Source organism: Phalangium opilio, unplaced genomic scaffold (assembly GCF_054372755.1).
Source record: "Phalangium opilio isolate 3A_F unplaced genomic scaffold, DU_Popi_V2 ptg000082l_1, whole genome shotgun sequence".
NCBI classification, from domain to species: Eukaryota; Metazoa; Arthropoda; class Arachnida; order Opiliones; family Phalangiidae; genus Phalangium; species Phalangium opilio.
In genome coordinates, this window is record NW_028324189.1 from 17,297,585 (window position 1) to 17,325,562 (window position 27,978).

Here is a 27,978-nt window from a genome sequence, read left to right on the forward strand (position 1 = left end):
TCTGGTCCTCGTTTGCGGGAGTGTTTTCGAATCCCACTTCTGACACGATGTGTTTTATGAAAATAACTGGAAGAGATGTAATTTTAAAACGTCCAAATTACATAAGACCACGACAGGATGGCCGAGCGGTCTAAGGCGCAAGACTCAAGGGGCTTAGCTTCATTGATTCACGATGTGAATCTGTGTATTCTGGTCCTCGTTTGAGGGCGTGGGTTCGAATCCCACTTCTGACACGATGTGTTTTATGAAAATAACTGGAAGAGATGTAATTTTAAAACGTCCAAATTTCATAAAACTACGTCAGGATGGCCGAGCGGTCTAAGGCGCCAGACTCAAGGGGCCTAGCTTTCTTCGTTCACGATGTGAATCTGTGTATTCTGGTCCTCGTTTGAGGGCGTGGGTTCGAATCCCACTTCTGACACGAAGTGTTTTATGAAAATAACTGGAAGAGATGTAATTTTAAAACGTCCAAATTACAAAAAACCACGTCAGGATGGCCGAGCGGTCTAAGGTGTCAGACTCAAGGGGCTTAGCTTCCTTCGTTCACGATGTGAATCTGTGTATTCTGGTCCTCGTTTGAGGGCGTGGGTTCGAATCCCACTTCTGACACGATGTGTTTTTTGAATATAACTGGAAGAGATGCAATTTTAAAACGTCCAAATTACATAAAACCACGTCACGATGGCCGAGCGGCCTAAGGTGCCAGACTCAAGGGGCTTAGCTTCCTTCGTTCACGATGTGAATCTGTGTATTCTGGTCCTCGTTTGAGGGCGTGTGTCCGAATCCCACTTCTGACACGATGTGTTTTATGAAAATAACTAGAAGAGATGTAATTTTAAAACGTCCAAATTACATAAAACCACGTCAGGATGGCCGAGCGGCCTAAGGTGCCAGACTCAAGGGGCTTAGCTTCCTTCGTTCACGATGTGAATCTGTGTATTCTGGTCCTCGTTTGAGGGCGTGTGTCCGAATCCCACTTCTGACACGATGTGTTTTATGAAAATAACTGGAAGAGATGTAATTTTAAAACGTCCAAATTACATAAGACCACGACAGGATGGCCGAGCGGTCTAAGGCGCAAGACTCAAGGGGCTTAGCTTCATTGATTCACGATGTGAATCTGTGTATTCTGGTCCTCGTTTGCAGGAGCGTTTTCGAATCCCACTTCTGACACGATATGTTTTATGAAAATAACTGGAAGAGATGTAATTTTAAAACGTCCAAATTACATAAAACCACGTCAGGATGGCCGAGCGGTCTAAGGTGTCAGACTCAAGGGGCTTAGCTTCCTTCGTTCACGATGTGAATCTGTGTATTCTGGTCCTCGTTTGAGGGCGTGGGTTCGAATCCCACTTCTGACAGGATGTGTTTTTTGAATATAACTGGAAGAGATGTAATTTTAAAACGTCCAAATTACATAAAACCACGTCAAGATGGCCGAGCGGCCTAAGGTGCCAGACTCAAGGGGCTTAGCTTCCTTCGTTCACGATGTGAATCTGTGTATTCTGGTCCTCGTTTGAGGGCGTGTGTCCGAATCCCACTTCTGACACGATGTGTTTTATGAAAATAACTAGAAGAGATGTAATTTTAAAAGGTCCAAATTACATAAAACCACGTCAGGATGGCCGAGCGGCCTAAGGTGCCAGACTCAAGTGGCCTAGCTTTCTTCGTTCACGATGTGAATCGCTGTATTCTGGTCCTCGTTTGCGGGAGTGTTTTCGAATCCCACTTCTGACACGATGTGTTTTATGAAAATAACTGGAAGAGATGTAATTTTAAAACGTCCAAATTACATAAGACCACGACAGGATGGCCGAGCGGTCTAAGGCGCAAGACTCAAGGGGCTTAGCTTCATTGATTCACGATGTGAATCTGTGTATTCTGGTCCTCGTTTGAGGGCGTGGGTTCGAATCCCACTTCTGACACGATGTGTTTTATGAAAATAACTGGAAGAGATGTAATTTTAAAACGTCCAAATTTCATAAAACTACGTCAGGATGGCCGAGCGGTCTAAGGCGCCAGACTCAAGGGGCCTAGCTTTCTTCGTTCACGATGTGAATCTGTGTATTCTGGTCCTCGTTTGAGGGCGTGGGTTCGAATCCCACTTCTGACACGAAGTGTTTTATGAAAATAACTGGAAGAGATGTAATTTTAAAACGTCCAAATTACAAAAAACCACGTCAGGATGGCCGAGCGGTCTAAGGTGTCAGACTCAAGGGGCTTAGCTTCCTTCGTTCACGATGTGAATCTGTGTATTCTGGTCCTCGTTTGAGGGCGTGGGTTCGAATCCCACTTCTGACACGATGTGTTTTTTGAATATAACTGGAAGAGATGCAATTTTAAAACGTCCAAATTACATAAAACCACGTCACGATGGCCGAGCGGCCTAAGGTGCCAGACTCAAGGGGCTTAGCTTCCTTCGTTCACGATGTGAATCTGTGTATTCTGGTCCTCGTTTGAGGGCGTGTGTCCGAATCCCACTTCTGACACGATGTGTTTTATGAAAATAACTAGAAGAGATGTAATTTTAAAACGTCCAAATTACATAAAACCACGTCAGGATGGCCGAGCGGCCTAAGGTGCCAGACTCAAGGGGCTTAGCTTCCTTCGTTCACGATGTGAATCTGTGTATTCTGGTCCTCGTTTGAGGGCGTGTGTCCGAATCCCACTTCTGACACGATGTGTTTTATGAAAATAACTGGAAGAGATGTAATTTTAAAACGTCCAAATTACATAAGACCACGACAGGATGGCCGAGCGGTCTAAGGCGCAAGACTCAAGGGGCTTAGCTTCATTGATTCACGATGTGAATCTGTGTATTCTGGTCCTCGTTTGAGGGCGTGGGTTCGAATCCCACTTCTGACACGATGTGTTTTATGAAAATAACTGGAAGAGATGTAATTTTAAAACGTCCAAATTTCATAAAACTACGTCAGGATGGCCGAGCGGTCTAAGGCGCCAGACTCAAGGGGCCTAGCTTTCTTCGTTCACGATGTGAATCTGTGTATTCTGGTCCTCGTTTGAGGGCGTGGGTTCGAATCCCACTTCTGACACGAAGTGTTTTATGAAAATAACTGGAAGAGATGTAATTTTAAAACGTCCAAATTACAAAAAACCACGTCAGGATGGCCGAGCGGTCTAAGGTGTCAGACTCAAGGGGCTTAGCTTCCTTCGTTCACGATGTGAATCTGTGTATTCTGGTCCTCGTTTGAGGGCGTGGGTTCGAATCCCACTTCTGACACGATGTGTTTTTTGAATATAACTGGAAGAGATGCAATTTTAAAACGTCCAAATTACATAAAACCACGTCACGATGGCCGAGCGGCCTAAGGTGCCAGACTCAAGGGGCTTAGCTTCCTTCGTTCACGATGTGAATCTGTGTATTCTGGTCCTCGTTTGAGGGCGTGTGTCCGAATCCCACTTCTGACACGATGTGTTTTATGAAAATAACTAGAAGAGATGTAATTTTAAAACGTCCAAATTACATAAAACCACGTCAGGATGGCCGAGCGGCCTAAGGTGCCAGACTCAAGGGGCTTAGCTTCCTTCGTTCACGATGTGAATCTGTGTATTCTGGTCCTCGTTTGAGGGCGTGTGTCCGAATCCCACTTCTGACACGATGTGTTTTATGAAAATAACTGGAAGAGATGTAATTTTAAAACGTCCAAATTACATAAGACCACGACAGGATGGCCGAGCGGTCTAAGGCGCAAGACTCAAGGGGCTTAGCTTCATTGATTCACGATGTGAATCTGTGTATTCTGGTCCTCGTTTGCAGGAGCGTTTTCGAATCCCACTTCTGACACGATATGTTTTATGAAAATAACTGGAAGAGATGTAATTTTAAAACGTCCAAATTACATAAAACCACGTCAGGATGGCCGAGCGGTCTAAGGTGTCAGACTCAAGGGGCTTAGCTTCCTTCGTTCACGATGTGAATCTGTGTATTCTGGTCCTCGTTTGAGGGCGTGGGTTCGAATCCCACTTCTGACAGGATGTGTTTTTTGAATATAACTGGAAGAGATGTAATTTTAAAACGTCCAAATTACATAAAACCACGTCAAGATGGCCGAGCGGCCTAAGGTGCCAGACTCAAGGGGCTTAGCTTCCTTCGTTCACGATGTGAATCTGTGTATTCTGGTCCTCGTTTGAGGGCGTGTGTCCGAATCCCACTTCTGACACGATGTGTTTTATGAAAATAACTAGAAGAGATGTAATTTTAAAAGGTCCAAATTACATAAAACCACGTCAGGATGGCCGAGCGGCCTAAGGTGCCAGACTCAAGTGGCCTAGCTTTCTTCGTTCACGATGTGAATCGCTGTATTCTGGTCCTCGTTTGCGGGAGTGTTTTCGAATCCCACTTCTGACACGATGTGTTTTATGAAAATAACTGGAAGAGATGTAATTTTAAAACGTCCAAATTACATAAGACCACGACAGGATGGCCGAGCGGTCTAAGGCGCAAGACTCAAGGGGCTTAGCTTCATTGATTCACGATGTGAATCTGTGTATTCTGGTCCTCGTTTGCAGGAGTGTTTTCGAATCCCACTTCTGACACGATATGTTTTATGAAAATAACTGGAAGAGATGTAATTTTAAAACGTCCAAATTACATAAAACCACGTCAGGATGGCCGAGCGGTCTAAGGTGTCAGACTCAAGGGGCTTAGCTTCCTTCTTTCACGATGTGAATCTGTGTATTCTGGTCCTCGTTTGAGGGCGTGGGTTCGAATCCCACTTCTGACACGATGTGTTTTTTGAATATAACTGGAAGAGATGTAATTTTAAAACGTCCAAATTACATAAAACCACGTGACGATGGCCGAGCGGCCTAAGATGCCAGACTCAAGGGGCTTAGCTTCCTTCGTTCACGATGTGAATCTGTGTATTCTGGTCCTCGTTTGAGGGCGTGTGTCCGAATCCCACTTCTGACACGATGTGTTTTATGAAAATAACTAGAAGAGATGTAATTTTAAAAGGTCCAAATTACATAAAACCACGTCAGGATGGCCGAGCGGCCTAAGGTGCCAGACTCAAGTGGCCTAGCTTTCTTCGTTCACGATGTGAATCGCTGTATTCTGTTCCTCGTTTGCGGGAGTGTTTTCGAATCCCACTTCTGACACGATGTGTTTTATGAAAATAACTGGAAGAGATATAATTTTAAAACGTCCAAATTACATAAGACCGCAACAGGATGGCCGAGCGGTCTAAGGCGCAAGAATCAAGGGGCTTAACTTCCTTCGTTCACGATGTGAATCTGTGTATTCTGGTCCTCGTTTGAGGGCGTGGGTTCGAATCCCACTTCTGACACGATGTGTTTTATGAAAATAACTGGAAGAGATGTAATTTTAAAACGTCCAAATTACATAAAACCACGTCAGGATGGCCGAGCGGCCTAAGGTGCCAGACTCAAGGGGCTTAGCTTCCTTCGTTCACGATGTGAATCTGTGTATTCTGGTCCTCGTTTGAGGGCGTGTGTCCGAATCCCACTTCTGACACGATGTGTTTTATGAAAATAACTAGAAGAGATGTAATTTTAAAACGTCCAAATTACGTAAAACCACGTCAGGATGGCCGAGCGGTCTAAGGCGCCAGACTCAAGGGGCTTAGCTTCCTTCGTTCACGATGTGAATCTGTGTATTCTGGTCCTCGTTTGAGGGCGTGGGTTCGAATCCCACTTCTGACACGATATAATTTAATAAATTAACTGCAAGAGATGTAATTTATAAAACGTCCAAATTACAATAGACCACGTCAGGATTGCCGAGCGGTCTAAGGCGCCAGACTTAAGGGGCTTAGTTTTTTCGTTCACAACGTGAATCCGTGTATTCTGGTCCTCGTTTGAGGGCAATGGTTCAAATCCCACTTCTGACACGATATATTTTATGAAATTAACTAGAAGAGATGTAATTTATAAATCGTCCAAATTACAAGAGACCGCGTTAGGATGGCCGAGCGGTCTAAGGCGCCAGACTCAAGGGGCTTAGTTTCCTTCGTTCACAACGTCAATCTGTGTTTTCTGGTCATCGTATAAGGGCGTGGGTTCGAATCCCACTTCTGACACGATATGTTTTAATAAATTAACTAAAAGAGATGTTATTTATAAAACGTCAAAATTAAAAGACACCACTTCAGGAGGGCCCAGCGGTCTAAGGCGCCAGACTTAAGGGGGTTAGTTTCCTTCATTCACAACGTGAATCTGTGTTTTCGGGTCCTCGTATGAGGGCGTGGGTTCGAATCCCACTTCTGACACGATATATTTTAATAAATTTTTTGCAAGAGATGTAATTTATAAAACGTCCAAATTACAAGAGACCACGTCAGGATGGCCGAGCGGTCTAAGGCGCCAGACTCAAGGGGCTTAGTTTCCTTCGTTCACAACGTGAATCTGTGTTTTCTGGTCCTCGTATAAGGGCGTGGGTTCGAATCCCACTTCTGACACGATAAGTTTTAATAAATTAACTTGAAGAGATGTAATTTTAAAACGTCCTAATTACATAAAACCACGTCAGGATGGCCGAGCGGCCTAAGGTGCCAGACTCAAGGGGCTTAGCTTCCTTCGTTCACGATGTGAATCTGTGCATTCTGGTCCTCGTTTGAGGGCGTGTGTTCGAATCCCGCTTCTGACACGATGTGTTTTATGAAAATAACTAGAAGAGATGTAATTTTAAAAGGTCCAAATTACATAAAACCACGTCAGTATGGCCGAGCGGTCTTTGGCGCCAGACTCAAGGGGCTTAACTTCCTTCGTTCACGATGTGAATCTGTGTATTCTCGTCCTCGTTTTAGGGCGTGGGTTCGAATCCCACTTCTGACACGATGTGTTTTATGAAAATAACTAGAAGAGATGTAATTTTAAAACGTCCAAATTACATAAAACCACGTCAGTATGGCCGAGCGGTCTAAGGCGCCAGACTCAAGGGGCTTAGCTTCCTTCGTTCACGATGTGAATCTGTGTATTCTCGTCCTCGTTTGAGGGCGTGGGTTCGAATCCCACTTCTGACACGATGTGTTTTTTGAAAATAACTGGTAGAGATGTAATTTTAAAACGTCCAAATTACATAAAACTACGTCAGGATGGCCGAGCGGTCTAAGGCACCAGACTCAAGGGGCTTAGCTTGCTTCGTTCACGATGTGAATCTGTGTATTCTCGTCCTCGTTTGAGGGCGTGTGTTCGAATCCCACTTCTGACACGATGTGTTTTATGAAAATAACTGGAAGAGATGTAATTTTAAAACGTCCAAATTACGTAAAACCACGTCAGGATGGCCGAGTGGTCTAAGGTGTCAGACTCAAGGGGCTTAGCTTCCTTCGTTCACGATGTGAATCTGTGTATTCTGGTCCTCGTTTAAGGGCGAGGGTTCGAATCCCACTTCTGACACGATGCGTATTTTGAAAATAACTGGGAGAGATGTAATTTTAAAACGTCCAAATTACATAAAAGCACGTCAGGATGGCCGAGCGGCCTGAGGTGCCAGACTCAAGGGGCTTAGCTTCCTTCGTTCACGATGTGAATCACTGAATTCTGGTCTTCGTTTGAGGGCGTGGGTTCGAATCCCACTTCTAACACGATGTGTTTTATGAAATTAACTAGAAGAGATGTAATTTTGAAACGTCCAAATTACATAAAACCACGTCAGTATGGCCGAGCGGTCTAAGGCGCCAGACTCAAGGGGCTTAGCTTCCTTCGATCACGATGTGAATCTGTGTATTCTTGTCCTCGTTTGAGGGCGTGGGTTCGAATCCCACTTCTGACACGATGTGTTTTATGAAAATAACTGGAAGAGATGTAATTTTAAAACGTCCAAATTACATAAGACCACGACAGGATGGCCGAGCGGTCTAAGGCGCAAGACTCAAGGGGCTTAGCTTCATTGATTCACGATGTGAATCTGTGTATTCTGGTCCTCGTTTGAGGGCGTGGGTTCGAATCCCACTTCTGACACGATGTGTTTTATGAAAATAACTGGAAGAGATGTAATTTTAAAACGTCCAAATTTCATAAAACTACGTCAGGATGGCCGAGCGGTCTAAGGCGCCAGACTCAAGGGGCCTAGCTTTCTTCGTTCACGATGTGAATCTGTGTATTCTGGTCCTCGTTTGAGGGCGTGGGTTCGAATCCCACTTCTGACACGAAGTGTTTTATGAAAATAACTGGAAGAGATGTAATTTTAAAACGTCCAAATTACATAAAACCACGTCAGGATGGCCGAGCGGTCTAAGGTGTCAGACTCAAGGGGCTTAGCTTCCTTCGTTCACGATGTGAATCTGTGTATTCTGGTCCTCGTTTGAGGGCGTGGGTTCGAATCCCACTTCTGACACGATGTGTTTTTTGAATATAACTGGAAGAGATGTAATTTTAAAACGTCCAAATTACATAAAACCACGTCAGGATGGCCGAGCGGCCTAAGGTGCCAGACTCAAGGGGCTTAGCTTCCTTCGTTCACGATGTGAATCTGTGTATTCTGGTCCTCGTTTGAGGGCGTGTGTCCGAATCCCACTTCTGACACGATGTGTTTTATGAAAATAACTAGAAGAGATGTAATTTTAAAAGGTCCAAATTACATAAAACCACGTCAGTATGGCCGAGCGGTCTAAGGCGCCAGACTCAAGGGGCTTAGCTTCCTTCGTTCACGATGTGAATCTGTGTATTCTTGTCCTCGTTTGAGGGCGTGGGTTCGAATCCCACTTCTGACACGATGTGTTTTATGAAAATAACTGGAAGAGATGTAATTTTAAAACGTCCAAATTACATAAGACCACGACAGGATGGCCGAGCGGTCTAAGGCGCAAGACTCAAGGGGCTTAGCTTCATTGATTCACGATGTGAATCTGTGTATTCTGGTCCTCGTTTGCAGGAGCGTTTTCGAATCCCACTTCTGACACGATATGTTTTATGAAAATAACTGGAAGAGATGTAATTTTAAAACGTCCAAATTACATAAAACCACGTCAGGATGGCCGAGCGGTCTAAGGTGTCAGACTCAAGGGGCTTAGCTTCCTTCGTTCACGATGTGAATCTGTGTATTCTGGTCCTCGTTTGAGGGCGTGGGTTCGAATCCCACTTCTGACACGATGTGTTTTTTGAATATAACTGGAAGAGATGTAATTTTAAAACGTCCAAATTACATAAAACTACGTCAGGATGACCGAGCGGTCTAAGGCGCCAGACTAAAGGGGCCTAGCTTTCTTCGTTCACGATGTGAATCTGTGTATTCTGGTCCTCGTTTGAGGGCGTGTGTCCGAATCCCACTTCTGACACGATGTGTTTTATGAAAATAACTAGAAGAGATGTAATTTTAAAAGGTCCAAATTACATAAAACCACGTCAGTATGGCCGAGCGGTCTAAGGCGCCAGACTCAAGGGGCTTAGCTTCCTTCGTTCACGATGTGAATCTGTGTATTCTTGTCCTCGTTTGAGGGCGTGGGTTCGAATCCCACTTCTGACACGATGTGTTTTATGAAAATAACTGGAAGAGATGTAATTTTAAAACGTCCAAATTACATAAGACCACGACAGGATGGCCGAGCGGTCTAAGGCGCAAGACTCAAGGGGCTTAGCTTCATTGATTCACGATGTGAATCTGTGTATTCTGGTCCTCGTTTGCAGGAGCGTTTTCGAATCCCACTTCTGACACGATATGTTTTATGAAAATAACTAGAAGAGATGTAATTTTAAAAGGTCCAAATTACATAAAACCACGTCAGGATGGCCGAGCGGCCTAAGGTGCCAGACTCAAGTGGCCTAGCTTTCTTCGTTCACGATGTGAATCGCTGTATTCTGGTCCTCGTTTGCGGGAGTGTTTTCGAATCCCACTTCTGACACGATGTGTATTATGAAAATAACTGGAAGAGATGTAATTTTAAAACGTCCAAATTACATAAGACCACGACAGGATGGCCGAGCGGTCTAAGGCGCAAGACTCAAGGGGCTTAGCTTCATTGATTCACGATGTGAATCGCTGTATTCTGGTCCTCGTTTGCAGGAGTGTTTTCGAATCCCACTTCTGGCACGATATGTTTTATGAAAATAACTGGAAGAGATGTAATTTTAAAACGTCCAAATTACATAAGACCGCAACAGGATGGCCGAGCGGTCTAAGGCGCAAGAATCAAGGGGCTTAACTTCCTTCGTTCACGATGTGAATCTGTGTATTCTGGTCCTCGTTTGAGGCCGTGGGTTCGAATCCCACTTCTGACACGATGTGTTTTTTGAATATAACTGGAAGAGATGTAATTTTAAAACGTCCAAATTACATAAAACTACGTCAGGATGACCGAGCGGTCTAAGGCGCCAGACTAAAGGGGCCTAGCTTTCTTCGTTCACGATGTGAATCTGTGTATTCTGGTCCTCGTTTGAGGGCGTGTGTCCGAATCCCACTTCTGACACGATGTGTTTTATGAAAATAACTAGAAGAGATGTAATTTTAAAAGGTCCAAATTACATAAAACCACGTCAGTATGGCCGAGCGGTCTAAGGCGCCAGACTCAAGGGGCTTAGCTTCCTTCGTTCACGATGTGAATCTGTGTATTCTTGTCCTCGTTTGAGGGCGTGGGTTCGAATCCCACTTCTGACACGATGTGTTTTATGAAAATAACTGGAAGAGATGTAATTTTAAAACGTCCAAATTACATAAGACCACGACAGGATGGCCGAGCGGTCTAAGGCGCAAGACTCAAGGGGCTTAGCTTCATTGATTCACGATGTGAATCTGTGTATTCTGGTCCTCGTTTGCAGGAGTGTTTTCGAATCCCACTTCTGACACGATATGTTTTATGAAAATAACTGGAAGAGATGTAATTTTAAAAGGTCCAAATTACATAAAACCACGTCAGGATGGCCGAGCGGCCTAAGGTGCCAGACTCAAGTGGCCTAGCTTTCTTCGTTCACGATGTGAATCGCTGTATTCTGGTCCTCGTTTGCGGGAGTGTTTTCGAATCCCACTTCTGACACGATGTGTATTATGAAAATAACTGGAAGAGATGTAATTTTAAAACGTCCAAATTACATAAGACCACGACAGGATGGCCGAGCGGTCTAAGGCGCAAGACTCAAGGGGCTTAGCTTCATTGATTCACGATGTGAATCGCTGTATTCTGGTCCTCGTTTGCAGGAGTGTTTTCGAATCCCACTTCTGGCACGATATGTTTTATGAAAATAACTGGAAGAGATGTAATTTTAAAACGTCCAAATTACATAAGACCGCAACAGGATGGCCGAGCGGTCTAAGGCGCAAGAATCAAGGGGCTTAACTTCCTTCGTTCACGATGTGAATCTGTGTATTCTGGTCCTCGTTTGAGGCCGTGGGTTCGAATCCCACTTCTGACACGATGTGTTTTTTGAATATAACTGGAAGAGATGTAATTTTAAAACGTCCAAATTACATAAAACTACGTCAGGATGACCGAGCGGTCTAAGGCGCCAGACTAAAGGGGCCTAGCTTTCTTCGTTCACGATGTGAATCTGTGTATTCTGGTCCTCGTTTGAGGGCGTGTGTCCGAATCCCACTTCTGACACGATGTGTTTTATGAAAATAACTAGAAGAGATGTAATTTTAAAAGGTCCAAATTACATAAAACCACGTCAGTATGGCCGAGCGGTCTAAGGCGCCAGACTCAAGGGGCTTAGCTTCCTTCGTTCACGATGTGAATCTGTGTATTCTTGTCCTCGTTTGAGGGCGTGGGTTCGAATCCCACTTCTGACACGATGTGTTTTATGAAAATAACTGGAAGAGATGTAATTTTAAAACGTCCAAATTACATAAGACCACGACAGGATGGCCGAGCGGTCTAAGGCGCAAGACTCAAGGGGCTTAGCTTCATTGATTCACGATGTGAATCTGTGTATTCTGGTCCTCGTTTGCAGGAGTGTTTTCGAATCCCACTTCTGACACGATATGTTTTATGAAAATAACTGGAAGAGATGTAATTTTAAAACGTCCAAATTACATAAAACCACGTCAGGATGGCCGAGCGGTCTAAGGTGTCAGACTCAAGGGGCTTAGCTTCCTTCGTTCACGATGTGAATCTGTGTATTCTGGTCCTCGTTTGAGGGCGTGGGTTCGAATCCCACTTCTGACACGATGTGTTTTTTGAATATAACTGGAAGAGATGTAATTTTAAAACGTCCAAATTACATAAAACCACGTCACGATGGCCGAGCGGCCTAAGGTGCCAGACTCAAGGGGCTTAGCTTCCTTCGTTCACGATGTGAATCTGTGTATTCTGGTCCTCGTTTGAGGGCGTGTGTCCGAATCCCACTTCTGACACGATGTGTTTTATGAAAATAACTAGAAGAGATGTAATTTTAAAAGGTCCAAATTACATAAAACCACGTCAGGATGGCCGAGCGGCCTAAGGTGCCAGACTCAAGTGGCCTAGCTTTCTTCGTTCACGATGTGAATCGCTGTATTCTGGTCCTCGTTTGCGGGAGTGTTTTCGAATCCCACTTCTGACACGATGTGTTTTATGAAAATAACTGGAAGAGATATAATTTTAAAACGTCCAAATTACATAAGACCACGACAGGATGGCCGAGCGGTCTAAGGCGCAAGACTCAAGGGGCTTAGCTTCATTCATTCACGATGTGAATCGCTGTATTCTGGTCCTCGTTTGCAGGAGTGTTTTCGAATCCCACTTCTGACACGATATGTTTTATGAAAATAACTGGAAGAGATGTAATTTTAAAACGTCCAAATTACATAAGACCGCAACAGGATGGCCGAGCGGTCTAAGGCGCAAGAATCAAGGGGCTTAACTTCCTTCGTTCACGATGTGAATCTGTGTATTCTGGTCCTCGTTTGAGGGCGTGGGTTCGAATCCCACTTCTGACACGATGTGTTTTATGAAAATAACTGGAAGAGATGTAATTTTACAACGTCCAAATTACATAAAACCACGTCAGGATGGCCGAGCGGCCTAAGGTGCCAGACTCAAGGGGCTTAGCTTCCTTCGTTCACGATGTGAATCTGTGTATTCTGGTCCTCGTTTGAGGGCGTGTGTCCGAATCCCACTTCTGACACGATGTGTTTTATGAAAATAACTGGAAGAGATATAATTTTAAAACGTCCAAATTACATAAGACCACGACAGGATGGCCGAGCGGTCTAAGGCGCAAGACTCAAGGGGCTTAGCTTCATTGATTCACGATGTGAATCGCTGTATTCTGGTCCTCGTTTGCAGGAGTGTTTTCGAATCCCACTTCTGACACGATATGTTTTATGAAAATAACTGGAAGAGATGTAATTTTAAAACGTCCAAATTACATAGGACCGCAACAGGATGGCCGAGCGGTCTAAGGCGCAAGAATCAAGGGGCTTAACTTCCTTCGTTCACGATGTGAATCTGTGTATTCTGGTCCTCGTTTGAGGGCGTGGGTTCGAATCCCACTTCTGACACGATGTGTTTTATGAAAATAACTGGAAGAGATGTAATTTTAAAACGTCCAAATTACATAAAACCACGTCAGGATGGCCGAGCGGCCTAAGGTGCCAGACTCAAGGGGCTTAGCTTCCTTCGTTCACGATGTGAATCTGTGTATTCTGGTCCTCGTTTGAGGGCGTGTGTCCGAATCCCACTTCTGACACGATGTGTTTTATGAAAATAACTAGAAGAGATGTAATTTTAAAAGGTCCAAATTACATAAAACCACGTCAGTATGGCCAAGCGGTCTAAGGCGCCAGACTCAAGGGGCTTAGCTTCCTTCGTTCACGATGTGAATCTGTGTATTCTGGTCCTCGTTTGAGGGCGTGTGTCCGAATCCCACTTCTGACACGATGTGTTTTATGAAAATAACTAGAAGAGATGTAATTTTAAAACGTCCAAATTACGTAAAACCACGTCAGGATGGCCGAGCGGTCTAAGGCGCCAGACTCAAGGGGCTTAGCTTCCTTCGTTCACGATGTGAATCTGTGTATTCTGGTCCTCGTTTGAGGGCGTGGGTTCGAATCCCACTTCTGACACGATATAATTTAATAAATTAACTGCAAGAGATGTAATTTATAAAACGTCCAAATTACAATAGACCACGTCAGGATTGCCGAGCGGTCTAAGGCGCCAGACTTAAGGGGCTTAGTTTTTTCGTTCACAACGTGAATCCGTGTATTCTGGTCCTCGTTTGAGGGCAAGGGTTCAAATCCCACTTCTGACACGATATGTTTTATGAAATTAACTAGAAGAGATGTAATTTATAAATCGTCCAAATTACAAGAGGCCGCGTTAGGATGGCCGAGCGGTCTAAGGCGCCAGACTCAAGGGGCTTAGTTTCCTTCGTTCACAACGTCAATCTGTGTTTTCTGGTCATCGTATAAGGGCGTGGGTTCGAATCCCACTTCTGACACGATATGTTTTAATAAATTAACTAAAAGAGATGTTATTTATAAAACGTCAAAATTAAAAGACACCACTTCAGGAGGGCCCAGCGGTCTAAGGCGCCAGACTTAAGGGGGTTAGTTTCCTTCATTCACAACGTGAATCTGTGTTTTCGGGTCCTCGTATGAGGGCGTGGGTTCGAATCCCACTTCTGACACGATATATTTTAATAAATTTTTTGCAAGAGATGTAATTTATAAAACGTCCAAATTACAAGAGACCACGTCAGGATGGCCGAGCGGTCTAAGGCGCCAGACTCAAGGGGCTTAGTTTCCTTCGTTCACAACGTGAATCTGTGTTTTCTGGTCTTCGTTTGAGGGCGTGGGTTCGAATCCCACTTCTAACACGATGTGTTTTATGAAATTAACTAGAAGAGATGTAATTTTGAAACGTCCAAATTACATAAAACCACGTCAGTATGGCCGAGCGGTCTAAGGCGCCAGACTCAAGGGGCTTAGCTTCCTTCGATCACGATGTGAATCTGTGTATTCTCGTCCTCGTTTGAGGGCGTGGGTTCGAATCTCACTTCAGACACGATGTGTTTTTTGAAAATAACTGGAAGAGATGAAATTTTAAAACATCCAAATTACATAAAACCACGTCAGTATGGCCGAGCGGTCTAAGGCGCCAGACTCAAGGGGCTTAGCTTCCTTCGTTCACGATGTGAATCTGTGTATTCTTGTCCTCGTTTGAGGGCGTGGGTTCGAAACCCACTTCTGACACGATGTGTTTTATGAAAATAACTGGAAGAGATGTAATTTTAAAACGTCCAAATTACATAAAACCACGTCAGTATGGCCGAGCGGTCTAAGGTGTCAGACTCAAAGGGCTTAGCTTCCTTCGTTCACGATGTGAATCTGTGTATTCTGGTCCTCGTTTAAGGGCGAGGGTTCGAATCCTACTTCTGACACGATGTGTATTTTGAATATAACTGGAAGAGATGTAATTTTAAAACGTCCAAATGACATAAAACTACGGCAGGATGTCCGAGCGGTCTAAGGCGCCAGACTCAAGGGGCCTAGCTTTCTTCGTTCACGATGTGAATCTGTGTATTCTGGTCCTCGTTTGAGGGCGTGGGTTCGAATCCCACTTCTGACAAGATGTGTTTTATGAAAATAACTAGAAGAGATGTAATTTTAAAACGTCCAAATTACATAAATCCACGTCAGTATGGCCGAGCGGTCTAAGGCGCCAGACTCAAGGGGCTTAGCTTCCTTCGTTCACGATGTGAATCTGTGTATTCTCGTCCTCGTTCGAGGGCGTGGGTTCGAATCCCACTTCTGACACGATGTGTTTTTTGAAAATAACTGGGAGAGATGTAATTTTAAAACGTCCAAATTACATAAAAGCACGTCAGGATGGCCGAGCGGCCTGAGGTGCCAGACTCAAGGGGCTTAGCTTCCTTCGTTCACGATGTGAATCACTGAATTCTGGTCTTCGTTTGAGGGCGTGGGTTCGAATCCCACTTCTGACACGATGTGTTTTATGAAATTAACTAGAAGAGATGTAATTTTGAAACGTCCAAATTACATAAAACCACGTCAGTATGGCCGAGCGGTCTAAGGCGCCAGACTAAAGGGGCTTAGCTTCCTTCGATCACGATGTGAATCTGTGTATTCTCGTCCTCGTTTGAGGGCGTGGGTTCGAATCTCACTTCAGACACGATGTGTTTTATGAAATTAACTAGAAGAGATGTAATTTTGAAACGTCCAAATTACATAAAACCACGTCAGTATGGCCGAGCGGTCTAAGGCGCCAGACTCAAGGGGCTTAGCTTCCTTCGATCACGATGTGAATCTGTGTATTCTCGTCCTCGTTTGAGGGCGTGGGTTCGAATCTCACTTCAGACACGATGTGTTTTTTGAAAATAACTGGAAGAGATGAAATTTTAAAACATCCAAATTACATAAAACCACGTCAGGATGGCCGAGCGGTCTAAGGCGCCAGACTCAAGGGGCTTAGTTTCCTTCGTTCACGATGTGAATCTGTGTATTCTCGTCCTCGTTTGAGGGCGTGGGTTCGAATCCCACTTCTGACACGATGTGTTTTTTGAAAATAACTGGTAGAGATGTAATTTTAAAACGTCGAAATTACATAAAACTACGACAGGATGGCCGAGCGGTCTAAGGCACCAGACTCAAGGGGCTTAGCTTGCTTCGTTCACGATGTGAATCTGTGTATTCTCGTCCTCGTTTGAGGGCGTGTGTTCGAATCCCACTTCTGACACGATGTGTTTTATGAAAATAACTGGAAGAGATGTAATTTTAAAACGTCCAAATTACATAAAACCACGTCAGGATGGCCAAGCGGCCTAAGGTGCCAGACTCAAGTGGCCTAGCTTTCTTCGTTCACGATGTGAATCGCTGTATTCTGGTCCTCGTTTGAGGGCGTGGGTTCGAATCCCACTTCTGACACGATGTGTTTTATGAAATTAACTAGAAGAGATGTAATTTTGAAACGTCCAAATTACATAAAACCACGTCAGTATGGCCGAGCGGTCTAAGGCGCCAGACTCAAGGGGCTTAGCTTCCTTCGATCACGATGTGAATCTGTGTATTCTCGTCCTCGTTTGAGGGCGTGGGTTCGAATCTCACTTCAGACACGATGTGTTTTTTGAAAATAACTGGAAGAGATGAAATTTTAAAACATCCAAATTACATAAAACCACGTCAGGATGGCCGAGCGGTCTAAGGCGCCAGACTCAAGGGGCTTAGTTTCCTTCGTTCACGATGTGAATCTGTGTATTCTCGTCCTCGTTTGAGGGCGTGGGTTCGAATCCCACTTCTGACACGATGTGTTTTTTGAAAATAACTGGTAGAGATGTAATTTTAAAACGTCGAAATTACATAAAACTACGACAGGATGGCCGAGCGGTCTAAGGCACCAGACTCAAGGGGCTTAGCTTGCTTCGTTCACGATGTGAATCTGTGTATTCTCGTCCTCGTTTGAGGGCGTGTGTTCGAATCCCACTTCTGACACGATGTGTTTTATGAAAATAACTGGAAGAGATGTAATTTTAAAACGTCCAAATTACATAAAACCACGTCAGGATGGCCAAGCGGCCTAAGGTGCCAGACTCAAGTGGCCTAGCTTTCTTCGTTCACGATGTGAATCGCTGTATTCTGGTCCTCGTTTGCGGGAGTGTTTTCGAATCCCACTTCTGACACGATGTGTTTTATGAAAATAACTGGAAGAGATGTAATTTTAAAACGTCCAAATTACATAAGACCACGACAGGATGGCCGAGCGGTCTAAGGCGCAAGACTCAAGGGGCTTAGCTTCATTGATTCACGATGTGAATCGCTGTATTCTGGTCCTCGTTTGCAGGAGTGTTTTCGAATCCCACTTCTGACACGATATGTTTTATGAAAATAACTGGAAGAGATGTAATTTTAAAACGTCCAAATTACATAAGACCGCAACAGGATGGCCGATCGGTCTAAGGCGCAAGAATCAAGGGGCTTAACTTCCTTCGTTCACGATGTGAATCTGTGTATTCTGGTCCTCGTTTGAGGGCGTGGGTTCGAATCCCACTTCTGACACGATGTGTTTTATGAAAATAACTGGAAGAGATGTAATTTTAAAACGTCCAAATTACATAAAACTACGTCAGGATGGCCGAGCGGTCTAAGGCGCCAGACTCAAGGGGCCTAGCTTTCTTCGTTCACGATGTGAATCTGTGTATTCTGGTCCTCGTTTGAGGGCGTGGGTTCGAATCCCACTTCTGACACGATGTGTTTTATGAAAATAACTGGAAGAGATGTAATTTTAAAACGTCCAAATTACATAAAACCACGTCAGGATGGCCGAGCGGTCTAAGGTGTCAGACTCAAGGGGCTTAGCTTCCTTCGTTCACGATGTGAATCTGTGTATTCTGGTCCTCGCTTGAGGGCGTGGGTTCGAATCCCACTTCTGACACGATGTGTTTTTTGAATATAACTGGAAGAGATGTAATTTTAAAACGTCCAAATTACATAAAACCACGTCAGGATGGCCGAGCGGCCTAAGGTGCCAGACTCAAGGGGCTTAGCTTCCTTCGTTCACGATGTGAATCTGTGTATTCTGGTCCTCGTTTGAGGGCGTGTGTCCGAATCCCACTTCTGACACGATGTGTTTTATGAAAATAACTAGAAGAGATGTAATTTTAAAAGGTCCAAATTACATAAAACCACGTCAGTATGGCCGAGCGGTCTAAGGCGCCAGACTCAAGGGGCTTAGCTTCCTTCGTTCACGATGTGAATCTGTGTATTCTTGTCCTCGTTTGAGGGCGTGGGTTCGAAACCCACTTCTGACACGATGTGTTTTATGAAAATAACTGGAAGAGATGTAATTTTAAAACGTCCAAATTACGTAAAACCACGTCAGGATGGCCGAGCGGTCTAAGGTGTCAGACTCAAAGGGCTTAGCTTCCTTCGTTCACGATGTGAATCTGTGTATTCTGGTCCTCGTTTAAGGGCGAGGGTTCGAATCCTACTTCTGACACGATGTGTATTTTGAATATAACTGGAAGAGATGTAATTTTAAAACGTCCAAATGACATAAAACTACGGCAGGATGGCCGAGCGGTCTAAGGCACCAGACTCAAGGGGCCTAGCTTTCTTCGTTCACGATGTGAATCTGTGTATTCTGGTCCTCGTTTGAGGGCGTGGGTTCGAATCCCACTTCTGACAAGATGTGTTTTATGAAAATAACTAGAAGAGATGTAATTTTAAAACGTCCAAATTACATAAGACCGCAACAGGATGGCCGATCGGTCTAAGGCGCAAGAATCAAGGGGCTTAACTTCCTTCGTTCACGATGTGAATCTGTGTATTCTGGTCCTCGTTTGAGGGCGTGGGTTCGAATCCCACTTCTGACACGATGTGTTTTATGAAAATAACTGGAAGAGATGTAATTTTAAAACGTCCAAATTACATAAAACTACGTCAGGATGGCCGAGCGGTCTAAGGCGCCAGACTCAAGGGGCCTAGCTTTCTTCGTTCACGATGTGAATCTGTGTATTCTGGTCCTCGTTTGAGGGCGTGGGTTCGAATCCCACTTCTGACACGATGTGTTTTTTGAATATAACTGGAAGAGATGTAATTTTAAAACGTCCAAATTACATAAAACCACGTCAGGATGGCCGAGCGGCCTAAGGTGCCAGACTCAAGGGGCTTAGCTTCCTTCGTTCACGATGTGAATCTGTGTATTCTGGTCCTCGTTTGAGGGCGTGTGTCCGAATCCCACTTCTGACACGATGTGTTTTATGAAAATAACTAGAAGAGATGTAATTTTAAAAGGTCCAAATTACATAAAACCACGTCAGTATGGCCGAGCGGTCTAAGGCGCCAGACTCAAGGGGCTTAGCTTCCTTCGTTCACGATGTGAATCTGTGTATTCTTGTCCTCGTTTGAGGGCGTGGGTTCGAAACCCACTTCTGACACGATGTGTTTTATGAAAATAACTGGAAGAGATGTAATTTTAAAACGTCCAAATTACGTAAAACCACGTCAGGATGGCCGAGCGGTCTAAGGTGTCAGACTCAAAGGGCTTAGCTTCCTTCGTTCACGATGTGAATCTGTGTATTCTGGTCCTCGTTTAAGGGCGAGGGTTCGAATCCTACTTCTGACACGATGTGTATTTTGAATATAACTGGAAGAGATGTAATTTTAAAACGTCCAAATGACATAAAACTACGGCAGGATGGCCGAGCGGTCTAAGGCACCAGACTCAAGGGGCCTAGCTTTCTTCGTTCACGATGTGAATCTGTGTATTCTGGTCCTCGTTTGAGGGCGTGGGTTCGAATCCCACTTCTGACAAGATGTGTTTTATGAAAATAACTAGAAGAGATGTAATTTTAAAACGTCCAAATTACATAAATCCACGTCAGTATGGCCGAGCGGTCTAAGGCGCCAGACTCAAGGGGCTTAGCTTCCTTCGTTCACGATGTGAATCTGTGTATTCTCGTCCTCGTTCGAGGGCGTGGGTTCGAATCCCACTTCTGACACGATGTGTTTTTTGAAAATAACGGGGAGAGATGTAATTTTAAAACGTCCAAATTACATAAAAGCACGTCAGGATGGCCGAGCGGCCTGAGGTGCCAGACTCAAGGGGCTTAGCTTCCTTCGTTCACGATGTGAATCACTGAATTCTGGTCTTCGTTTGAGGGCGTGGGTTCGAATCCCACTTCTGACACGATGTGTTTTATGAAATTAACTAGAAGAGATGTAATTTTGAAACGTCCAAATTACATAAAACCACGTCAGTATGGCCGAGCGGTCTAAGGCGCCAGACTCAAGGGGCTTAGCTTCCTTCGATCACGATGTGAATCTGTGTATTCTCGTCCTCGTTTGAGGGCGTGGGTTCGAATCTCACTTCAGACACGATGTGTTTTTTGAAAATATCTGGAAGAGATGAAATTTTAAAACATCCAAATTACATAAAACCACGTCAGGATGGCCGAGCGGTCTAAGGCGCCAGACTCAAGGGGCTTAGTTTCCTTCGTTCACGATGTGAATCTGTGTATTCTCGTCCTCGTTTGAGGGCGTGGGTTCGAATCCCACTTCTGACACGATGTGTTTTTTGAAAATAACTGGAAGAGATGTAATTTTAAAACGTCCAAATTACATAAAACCAACTCAGTATGGCCGAGCGGTCTTAGGCGACAGACTCAAGGGTTCTTAGCTTCCTTCGTTCACGATGTGAATCGCTGTATTCTGGTCCTCGTTTGCGGGAGTGTTTTCGAATCCCACTTCTGACACGATGTGTTTTTTGAAAATAACTGGAAGAGATGTAATTTTAAAACGTCCAAATTACATAAAACTACGTCAAGATGGCCGAGCGGTCTAAGGCGCCAGACTCAAGGGGCTTAGCTTCCTTCGTTCACGATGTGAATCTGTGTATTCTGGTCCTCGTTTGAGGGCGTGGGTTAGAATCCCGCTTCTGACACGATGTGTTTTATGAAAATAACTAGAAGAGATGTAATTTTAAAACGTCCAAATTACAAAAACCCACGTCAGTATGGCCGAGCGGTCTAAGGCGCCAGACTCAAGGGGCTTAGCTTCCTTTGTTCACGATGTGAATCTGTGTATTCTCGTCCACGTTTGAGGGCGTGGGTTCGAATCCCTCTTCTGAGACGATGTGTTTTTTGAAAATAACTGGAAGAGATGTAATTTTAAAACGTCCAAATTACATAAAACCACGTCAGTATGGCCGAGCGGTCTTAGGCGACAGACTCAAGGGGCTTAGTTTCCTTCGTTCACGATGTGAATCTGTGTATTCTCGTCCTCGTTTGAGGGCGTGGGTTCGAATCCCACTTCTGACACGATGTGTTTTTTGAAAATAACTGGAAGAGATGTAATTTTAAAACGTCCAAATTACATAAAACCACGTCAGTATGGCCGAGCGGTCTTAGGCGACAGACTCAAGGGTTCTTAGCTTCCTTCGTTCACGATGTGAATCGCTGTATTCTGGTCCTCGTTTGCGGGAGTGTTTTCGAATCCCACTTCTGACACGATGTGTTTTTTGAAAATAACTGGAAGAGATGTAATTTTAAAACGTCCAAATTACATAAAACTACGTCAAGATGGCCGAGCGGTCTAAGGCGCCAGACTCAAGGGGGTTAGCTTCCTTCGTTCACGATGTGAATCTGTGTATTCTGGTCCTCGTTTGAGGGCGTGGGTTCGATTCCCACTTCTGACACGATGTGTTTTATGAAAATAACTAGAAGAGATGTAATTTAGAAACGTCCAAATTACATAAAACCACGTCAATATGGCCGAGCGGTCTAAGGCGTCAGACTCAAGGGGCTTAGCTTCCTTCGTTCACGATGTGAATCTGTGTATTCTCGTCCTCGTTTGAGGGCGTGGGTTCGTATCACACTTCTGACACGATGTGTTTTTTGAAAATAACTGGAAGAGATATAATTTTAAAACGTCCAAATTATATAAAACCACGTCAGGGTGGCCGAGCGGCCTAAGGTGCCAGACTCAAGGGGCTTAGCTTCCTTCGTTCACGATGTGAATCACTGTATTCTGGTCCTCGTTTGAGGGCGTGGGTTCGAATCCCACTTCTGACACGATGTGTTTTATGAAAATAACTAGAAGAGATGTAATTTTGAAACGTCCAAATTACATAAAACCACGTCAGTATGGCCGAGCGGTCTAAGGCGCCAGACTCAAGGGGCTTAGCTTCCTTCGTTCGCGATGTGAATCTGTGTATTCTTGTCCTCGTTTGAGGGCGTGGGTTCGAATCCCACTTCTGACACGATGTGTTTTTTGAAAATAACTGGAAGAGATGTAATTTTAAAACGTCCAAATTACATAAAACCACGTCAGGATGGCCGAGCGGCCGAAGGTGCCAGACTCAAGGGGCTTAGCTTCCTTCGTTCACGATGTGAATCTGTGTATTCTGGTCCTCGTTTGAGGGCGTGGGTTCGAATCCCACTTCTGACACGATGTGTTTTTTGAATATAACTGGAAGAGATGTAATTTTAAAACGTCCAAATTACATAAAACCACGTCAGGATGGCCGAGCGGCCTAAGGTGCCAGACTCAAGGGGCTTAGCTTCCTTCGTTCACGATGTGAATCTGTGTATTCTGGTCCTCGTTTGAGGGCGTGTGTCCGAATCCCACTTCTGACACGATGTGTTTTATGAAAATAACTAGAAGAGATGTAATTTTAAAAGGTCCAAATTACATAAAACCACGTCAGTATGGCCCAGCGGTCTAAGGTGTCAGACTCAAGGGGCTTAGCTTCCTTCGTTCACGATGTGAATCTGTGTATTCTGGTCCTCGTATGAGGGCGTGGGTTCGAATCCCACTTCTGACACGATGTGTTTTTTGAAAATAACTGGTAGAGATGTAATTTTAAAAGGTCCAAATTACATAAAACCACGTCAGTATGGCCGAGCGGTCTATGGCGCCAGACTCAAGGGGCTTAGCTTCCTTTGTTCACGATGTGAATCTGTGTATTCTGGTCCTCGTTTAAGGGCGAGGGTTCGAATCCCACTTCTGACACGATGTGTATTTTGAATATAACTGGAAGAGATGTAATTTTAAAACGTCCAAATTACATAAAACCACGTCAGGATGGCCGAGCGGCCTAAGGTGCCAGACTCAAGTGGCCTAGCTTTCTTCGTTCACGATGTGAATCGCTGTATTCTGGTCCTCGTTTGCGGGAGTGTTTTCGAATCCCACTTCTGACACGATGTGTTTTATGAAAATAACTGGAAGAGATGTAATTTTAAAACGTCCAAATTACATAAGACCACGACAGGATGGCCGAGCGGTCTAAGGCGCAAGACTCAAGGGGCTTAGCTTCATTGATTCACGATGTGAATCGCTGTATTCTGGTCCTCGTTTGCAGGAGTGTTTTCGAATCCCACTTCTGACACGATATGTTTTATGAAAATAACTGGAAGAGATGTAATTTTAAAACGTCCAAATTACATAAAACTACGTCAGGATGGCCGAGCGGTCTAAGGCGCCAGACTCAAGGGGCCTAGCTTTCTTCGTTCACGATGTGAATCTGTGTATTCTGGTCCTCGTTTGAGGGCGTGGGTTCGAATCCCACTTCTGACACGATGTGTTTTATGAAAATAACTGGAAGAGATGCAATTTTAAAACGTCCAAATTACATAAAACCACGTCAGGATGGCCGAGCGGTCTAAGGTGTCAGACTCAAGGGGCTTAGCTTCCTTCGTTCACGATGTGAATCTGTGTATTCTGGTCCTGGTTTGAGCGCGTGGGTTCGAATCCCACTTCTGACACGATGTGTTTTTTGAATATAACTGGAAGAGATGTAATTTTAAAACGTCCAAATTACATAAAACCACGTCAGGATGGCCGAGCGGCCTAAGGTGCCAGACTCAAGGGGCTTAGCTTCCTTCGTTCACGATGTGAATCTGTGTATTCTGGTCCTCGTTTGAGGGCGTGTGTCCGAATCCCACTTCTGACACGATGTGTTTTATGAAAATAACTAGAAGAGATGTAATTTTAAAAGGTCCAAATTACATAAAACCACGTCAGTATGGCCGAGCGGTCTAAGGCGCCAGACTCAAGGGGCTTAGCTTCCTTCGTTCACGATGTGAATCTGTGTATTCTTGTCTTCGTTTGAGGGCGTGGGTTCGAAACCCACTTCTGACACGATGTGTTTTATGAAAATAACTGAAAGAGATGTAATTTTAAAACGTCCAAATTACGTAAAACCACGTCAGGATGGCCGAGCGGTCTAAGGTGTCAGACTCAAGGGGCTTAGCTTCCTTCGTTCACGATGTGAATCTGTGTATTCTGGTCCTCGTTTAAGGGCGAGGGTTCGAATCCTACTTCTGACACGATGTGTATTTTGAATATAACTGGAAGAGATGTAATTTTAAAACGTCCAAATTACATAAAACTACGTCAGGATGGCCGAGCGGTCTAAGGCGCCAGACTCAAGGGGCCTAGCTTTCTTCGTTCACGATGTGAATCTGTGTATTCTGGTCCTCGTTTGAGGGCGTGGGTTCGAATCCCACTTCTGACACGATATAATTTAATAAATTAACGGCAAGAGATGTAATTTATAAAACGTCCAAATTACAATAGACCACGTCAGGATTGCCGAGCGGTCTAAGGCGCCAGACTTAAGGGGCTTAGTTTTTTCGTTCACAACGTGAATCCGTGTATTCTGGTCCTCGTTTGAGGGCAAGGGTTCAAATCCCACTTCTGACACGATATGTTTTATGAAATTAACTAGAAGAGATGTAATTTATAAATCGTCCAAATTACAAGAGACCGCGTTAGGATGGTCGAGCGGTCTAAGGCGCCAGACTCAAGGGGCTTAGTTTCCTTCGTTCACAACGTCAATCTGTGTTTTCTGGTCATCGTATAAGGGCGTGGGTTCGAATCCCACTTCTGACACGATGTGTATTTTGAATATAACTGGAAGAGATGTAATTTTAAAACGTCCAAATTACATAAAACCACGTCAGGATGGCCGAGCGGCCTAAGGTGCCAGACTCAAGTGGCCTAGCTTTCTTCGTTCACGATGTGAATCGCTGTATTCTGGTCCTCGTTTGCGGGAGTGTTTTCGAATCCCACTTCTGACACGATGTGTTTTATGAAAATAACTGGAAGAGATGTAATTTTAAAACGTCCAAATTACATAAGACCACGACAGGATGGCCGAGCGGTCTAAGGCGCAAGACTCAAGGGGCTTAGCTTCATTGATTCACGATGTGAATCGCTGTATTCTGGTCCTCGTTTGCAGGAGTGTTTTCGAATCCCACTTCTGACACGATATGTTTTATGAAAATAACTGGAAGAGATGTAATTTTAAAACGTCCAAATTACATAAGACCGCAACAGGATGGCCGAGCGGTCTAAGGCGCAAGAATCAAGGGGCTTAACTTCCTTGGTTCACGATGTGAATCTGTGTATTCTGGTCCTCGTTTGAGGGCGTGGGTTCGAATCCCACTTCTGACACGACGTGTTTTATGAAAATAACTGGAAGAGATGTAATTTTAAAACGTCCAAATTACATAAAACTACGTCAGGATGGCCGAGCGGTCTAAGGCGCCAGACTCAAGGGGCCTAGCTTTCTTCGTTCACGATGTGAATCTGTGTATTCTGGTCCTCGTTTGAGGGCGTGGGTTCGAATCCCACTTCTGACACGATGTGTTTTATGAAAATAACTGGAAGAGATGCAATTTTAAAACGTCCAAATTACATAAAACCACGTCAGGATGGCCGAGCGGTCTAAGGTGTCAGACTCAAGGGGCTTAGCTTCCTTCGTTCACGATGTGAATCTGTGTATTCTGGTCCTGGTTTGAGCGCGTGGGTTCGAATCCCACTTCTGACACGATGTGTTTTTTGAATATAACTGGAAGAGATGTAATTTTAAAACGTCCAAATTACAAAAAACCACGTCAGGATGGCCGAGCGGCCTAAGGTGCCAGACTCAAGGGGCTTAGCTTCCTTCGTTCACGATGTGAATCTGTGTATTCTGGTCCTCGTTTGAGGGCGTGTGTCCGAATCCCACTTCTGACACGATGTGTTTTATGAAAATAACTAGAAGAGATGTAATTTTAAAAGGTCCAAATTGCATAAAACCACGTCAGTATGGCCGAGCGGTCTAAGGCGCCAGACTCAAGGGGCTTAGCTTCCTTCGTTCACGATGTGAATCTGTGTATTCTTGTCCTCGTTTGAGGGCGTGGGTTCGAAACCCACTTCTGACACGATGTGTTTTATGAAAATAACTGAAAGAGATGTAATTTTAAAACGTCCAAATTACGTAAAACCACGTCAGGATGGCCGAGCGGTCTAAGGTGTCAGACTCAAGGGGCTTAGCTTCCTTCGTTCACGATGTGAATCTGTGTATTCTGGTCCTCGTTTAAGGGCGAGGGTTCGAATCCTACTTCTGACACGATGTGTATTTTGAATATAACTGGAAGAGATGTAATTTTAAAACGTCCAAATTACATAAAACTACGTCAGGATGGCCGAGCGGTCTAAGGCGCCAGACTCAAGGGGCCTAGCTTTCTTCGTTCACGATGTGAATCTGTGTATTCTGGTCCTCGTTTGAGGGCGTGGGTTCGAATCCCACTTCTGACACGATATAATTTAATAAATTAACGGCAAGAGATGTAATTTATAAAACGTCCAAATTACAATAGACCACGTCAGGATTGCCGAGCGGTCTAAGGCGCCAGACTTAAGGGGCTTAGTTTTTTCGTTCACAACGTGAATCCGTGTATTCTGGTCCTCGTTTGAGGGCAAGGGTTCAAATCCCACTTCTGACACGATATGTTTTATGAAATTAACTAGAAGAGATGTAATTTATAAATCGTCCAAATTACAAGAGACCGCGTTAGGATGGTCGAGCGGTCTAAGGCGCCAGACTCAAGGGGCTTAGTTTCCTTCGTTCACAACGTCAATCTGTGTTTTCTGGTCATCGTATAAGGGCGTGGGTTCGAATCCCACTTCTGACACGATATGTTTTAATAAATTAACTAAAAGAGATGTAATTTATAAAACGTCAAAATTAAAAGACACCACTTCAGGAGGGCCCAGCGGTCTAAGGCGCCAGACTTAAGGGGGTTAGTTTCCTTCATTCACAACGTGAATCTGTGTTTTCTGGTCCTCGTATAAGGGCGTGTGTTCGAATCCCACTTCTGACACGATGTGTTTTATGAAAATAACTGGAAGAGATGTAATTTTAAAACGTCCAAATTACGTAAAACCACGTCAGGATGGCCGAGTGGTCTAAGGTGTCAGACTCAAGGGGCTTAGCTTCCTTCGTTCACGATGTGAATCTGTGTATTCTGGTCCTCGTTTAAGGGCGAGGGTTCGAATCCCACTTCTGACACGATGTGTATTTTGAATATAACTGGAAGAGATGTAATTTTAAAACGTCCAAATTACATAAAACCACGTCAGGATGGCCGAGCGGCCTAAGGTGCCAGACTCAAGGGGCTTAGCTTCCTTCGTTCACGATGTGAATCTGTGTATTCTGGTCCTCGTTTGAGGGCGTGTGTCCGAATCCCACTTCTGACACGATGTGTTTTATGAAAATAACTAGAAGAGATGTAATTTTAAAAGGTCCAAATTGCATAAAACCACGTCAGTATGGCCGAGCGGTCTAAGGCGCCAGA

General features: G+C 44.4%; 29 non-coding genes across 29 annotated transcripts; all 29 read left to right on the forward strand.

Moving 5' to 3' along the window:
* The first annotated feature begins 299 nt into the window (after positions 1-299).
* Positions 300-421, forward strand: TRNAL-CAA (transfer RNA leucine (anticodon CAA)). The gene is made up of 2 exons: positions 300-337; positions 376-421. It is a non-coding gene; the product is annotated as a tRNA-Leu (tRNA).
* A 66-nt stretch (positions 422-487) lies between these two features.
* TRNAL-CAA (transfer RNA leucine (anticodon CAA)) lies at positions 488-609 on the forward strand. The gene is made up of 2 exons: positions 488-525; positions 564-609. It is a non-coding gene; the product is annotated as a tRNA-Leu (tRNA).
* A 630-nt stretch (positions 610-1,239) lies between these two features.
* Positions 1,240-1,361, forward strand: TRNAL-CAA (transfer RNA leucine (anticodon CAA)). The gene is made up of 2 exons: positions 1,240-1,277; positions 1,316-1,361. It is a non-coding gene; the product is annotated as a tRNA-Leu (tRNA).
* Positions 1,362-1,991: 630 nt separating this feature from the next.
* TRNAL-CAA (transfer RNA leucine (anticodon CAA)) lies at positions 1,992-2,113 on the forward strand. Its single transcript has 2 exons — positions 1,992-2,029; positions 2,068-2,113. It is a non-coding gene; the product is annotated as a tRNA-Leu (tRNA).
* Positions 2,114-2,179: 66 nt separating this feature from the next.
* Positions 2,180-2,301, forward strand: TRNAL-CAA (transfer RNA leucine (anticodon CAA)). Its single transcript has 2 exons — positions 2,180-2,217; positions 2,256-2,301. It is a non-coding gene; the product is annotated as a tRNA-Leu (tRNA).
* Positions 2,302-2,931: 630 nt separating this feature from the next.
* On the forward strand, positions 2,932-3,053 carry TRNAL-CAA (transfer RNA leucine (anticodon CAA)). The gene is made up of 2 exons: positions 2,932-2,969; positions 3,008-3,053. It is a non-coding gene; the product is annotated as a tRNA-Leu (tRNA).
* Positions 3,054-3,119: 66 nt separating this feature from the next.
* Positions 3,120-3,241, forward strand: TRNAL-CAA (transfer RNA leucine (anticodon CAA)). Its single transcript has 2 exons — positions 3,120-3,157; positions 3,196-3,241. It is a non-coding gene; the product is annotated as a tRNA-Leu (tRNA).
* Positions 3,242-3,871: 630 nt separating this feature from the next.
* TRNAL-CAA (transfer RNA leucine (anticodon CAA)) lies at positions 3,872-3,993 on the forward strand. The gene is made up of 2 exons: positions 3,872-3,909; positions 3,948-3,993. It is a non-coding gene; the product is annotated as a tRNA-Leu (tRNA).
* A 630-nt stretch (positions 3,994-4,623) lies between these two features.
* Positions 4,624-4,745, forward strand: TRNAL-CAA (transfer RNA leucine (anticodon CAA)). Its single transcript has 2 exons — positions 4,624-4,661; positions 4,700-4,745. It is a non-coding gene; the product is annotated as a tRNA-Leu (tRNA).
* Positions 4,746-5,563: 818 nt separating this feature from the next.
* Positions 5,564-5,685, forward strand: TRNAL-CAA (transfer RNA leucine (anticodon CAA)). The gene is made up of 2 exons: positions 5,564-5,601; positions 5,640-5,685. It is a non-coding gene; the product is annotated as a tRNA-Leu (tRNA).
* A 1,949-nt stretch (positions 5,686-7,634) lies between these two features.
* On the forward strand, positions 7,635-7,756 carry TRNAL-CAA (transfer RNA leucine (anticodon CAA)). The gene is made up of 2 exons: positions 7,635-7,672; positions 7,711-7,756. It is a non-coding gene; the product is annotated as a tRNA-Leu (tRNA).
* A 254-nt stretch (positions 7,757-8,010) lies between these two features.
* Positions 8,011-8,132, forward strand: TRNAL-CAA (transfer RNA leucine (anticodon CAA)). Its single transcript has 2 exons — positions 8,011-8,048; positions 8,087-8,132. It is a non-coding gene; the product is annotated as a tRNA-Leu (tRNA).
* Positions 8,133-8,198: 66 nt separating this feature from the next.
* On the forward strand, positions 8,199-8,320 carry TRNAL-CAA (transfer RNA leucine (anticodon CAA)). The gene is made up of 2 exons: positions 8,199-8,236; positions 8,275-8,320. It is a non-coding gene; the product is annotated as a tRNA-Leu (tRNA).
* Positions 8,321-8,574: 254 nt separating this feature from the next.
* TRNAL-CAA (transfer RNA leucine (anticodon CAA)) lies at positions 8,575-8,696 on the forward strand. Its single transcript has 2 exons — positions 8,575-8,612; positions 8,651-8,696. It is a non-coding gene; the product is annotated as a tRNA-Leu (tRNA).
* A 254-nt stretch (positions 8,697-8,950) lies between these two features.
* TRNAL-CAA (transfer RNA leucine (anticodon CAA)) lies at positions 8,951-9,072 on the forward strand. Its single transcript has 2 exons — positions 8,951-8,988; positions 9,027-9,072. It is a non-coding gene; the product is annotated as a tRNA-Leu (tRNA).
* A 254-nt stretch (positions 9,073-9,326) lies between these two features.
* Positions 9,327-9,448, forward strand: TRNAL-CAA (transfer RNA leucine (anticodon CAA)). Its single transcript has 2 exons — positions 9,327-9,364; positions 9,403-9,448. It is a non-coding gene; the product is annotated as a tRNA-Leu (tRNA).
* Positions 9,449-10,454: 1,006 nt separating this feature from the next.
* Positions 10,455-10,576, forward strand: TRNAL-CAA (transfer RNA leucine (anticodon CAA)). The gene is made up of 2 exons: positions 10,455-10,492; positions 10,531-10,576. It is a non-coding gene; the product is annotated as a tRNA-Leu (tRNA).
* Positions 10,577-11,582: 1,006 nt separating this feature from the next.
* TRNAL-CAA (transfer RNA leucine (anticodon CAA)) lies at positions 11,583-11,704 on the forward strand. The gene is made up of 2 exons: positions 11,583-11,620; positions 11,659-11,704. It is a non-coding gene; the product is annotated as a tRNA-Leu (tRNA).
* A 254-nt stretch (positions 11,705-11,958) lies between these two features.
* On the forward strand, positions 11,959-12,080 carry TRNAL-CAA (transfer RNA leucine (anticodon CAA)). The gene is made up of 2 exons: positions 11,959-11,996; positions 12,035-12,080. It is a non-coding gene; the product is annotated as a tRNA-Leu (tRNA).
* A 1,758-nt stretch (positions 12,081-13,838) lies between these two features.
* Positions 13,839-13,960, forward strand: TRNAL-CAA (transfer RNA leucine (anticodon CAA)). The gene is made up of 2 exons: positions 13,839-13,876; positions 13,915-13,960. It is a non-coding gene; the product is annotated as a tRNA-Leu (tRNA).
* A 4,017-nt stretch (positions 13,961-17,977) lies between these two features.
* TRNAL-CAA (transfer RNA leucine (anticodon CAA)) lies at positions 17,978-18,099 on the forward strand. The gene is made up of 2 exons: positions 17,978-18,015; positions 18,054-18,099. It is a non-coding gene; the product is annotated as a tRNA-Leu (tRNA).
* Positions 18,100-18,165: 66 nt separating this feature from the next.
* Positions 18,166-18,287, forward strand: TRNAL-CAA (transfer RNA leucine (anticodon CAA)). The gene is made up of 2 exons: positions 18,166-18,203; positions 18,242-18,287. It is a non-coding gene; the product is annotated as a tRNA-Leu (tRNA).
* Positions 18,288-19,293: 1,006 nt separating this feature from the next.
* On the forward strand, positions 19,294-19,415 carry TRNAL-CAA (transfer RNA leucine (anticodon CAA)). Its single transcript has 2 exons — positions 19,294-19,331; positions 19,370-19,415. It is a non-coding gene; the product is annotated as a tRNA-Leu (tRNA).
* Positions 19,416-21,927: 2,512 nt separating this feature from the next.
* Positions 21,928-22,049, forward strand: TRNAL-CAA (transfer RNA leucine (anticodon CAA)). The gene is made up of 2 exons: positions 21,928-21,965; positions 22,004-22,049. It is a non-coding gene; the product is annotated as a tRNA-Leu (tRNA).
* Positions 22,050-22,491: 442 nt separating this feature from the next.
* On the forward strand, positions 22,492-22,613 carry TRNAL-CAA (transfer RNA leucine (anticodon CAA)). The gene is made up of 2 exons: positions 22,492-22,529; positions 22,568-22,613. It is a non-coding gene; the product is annotated as a tRNA-Leu (tRNA).
* Positions 22,614-23,807: 1,194 nt separating this feature from the next.
* TRNAL-CAA (transfer RNA leucine (anticodon CAA)) lies at positions 23,808-23,929 on the forward strand. The gene is made up of 2 exons: positions 23,808-23,845; positions 23,884-23,929. It is a non-coding gene; the product is annotated as a tRNA-Leu (tRNA).
* Positions 23,930-24,747: 818 nt separating this feature from the next.
* TRNAL-CAA (transfer RNA leucine (anticodon CAA)) lies at positions 24,748-24,869 on the forward strand. The gene is made up of 2 exons: positions 24,748-24,785; positions 24,824-24,869. It is a non-coding gene; the product is annotated as a tRNA-Leu (tRNA).
* Positions 24,870-25,876: 1,007 nt separating this feature from the next.
* TRNAL-CAA (transfer RNA leucine (anticodon CAA)) lies at positions 25,877-25,998 on the forward strand. Its single transcript has 2 exons — positions 25,877-25,914; positions 25,953-25,998. It is a non-coding gene; the product is annotated as a tRNA-Leu (tRNA).
* Positions 25,999-26,816: 818 nt separating this feature from the next.
* Positions 26,817-26,938, forward strand: TRNAL-CAA (transfer RNA leucine (anticodon CAA)). The gene is made up of 2 exons: positions 26,817-26,854; positions 26,893-26,938. It is a non-coding gene; the product is annotated as a tRNA-Leu (tRNA).
* Positions 26,939-27,978: the final 1,040 nt, after the last annotated feature.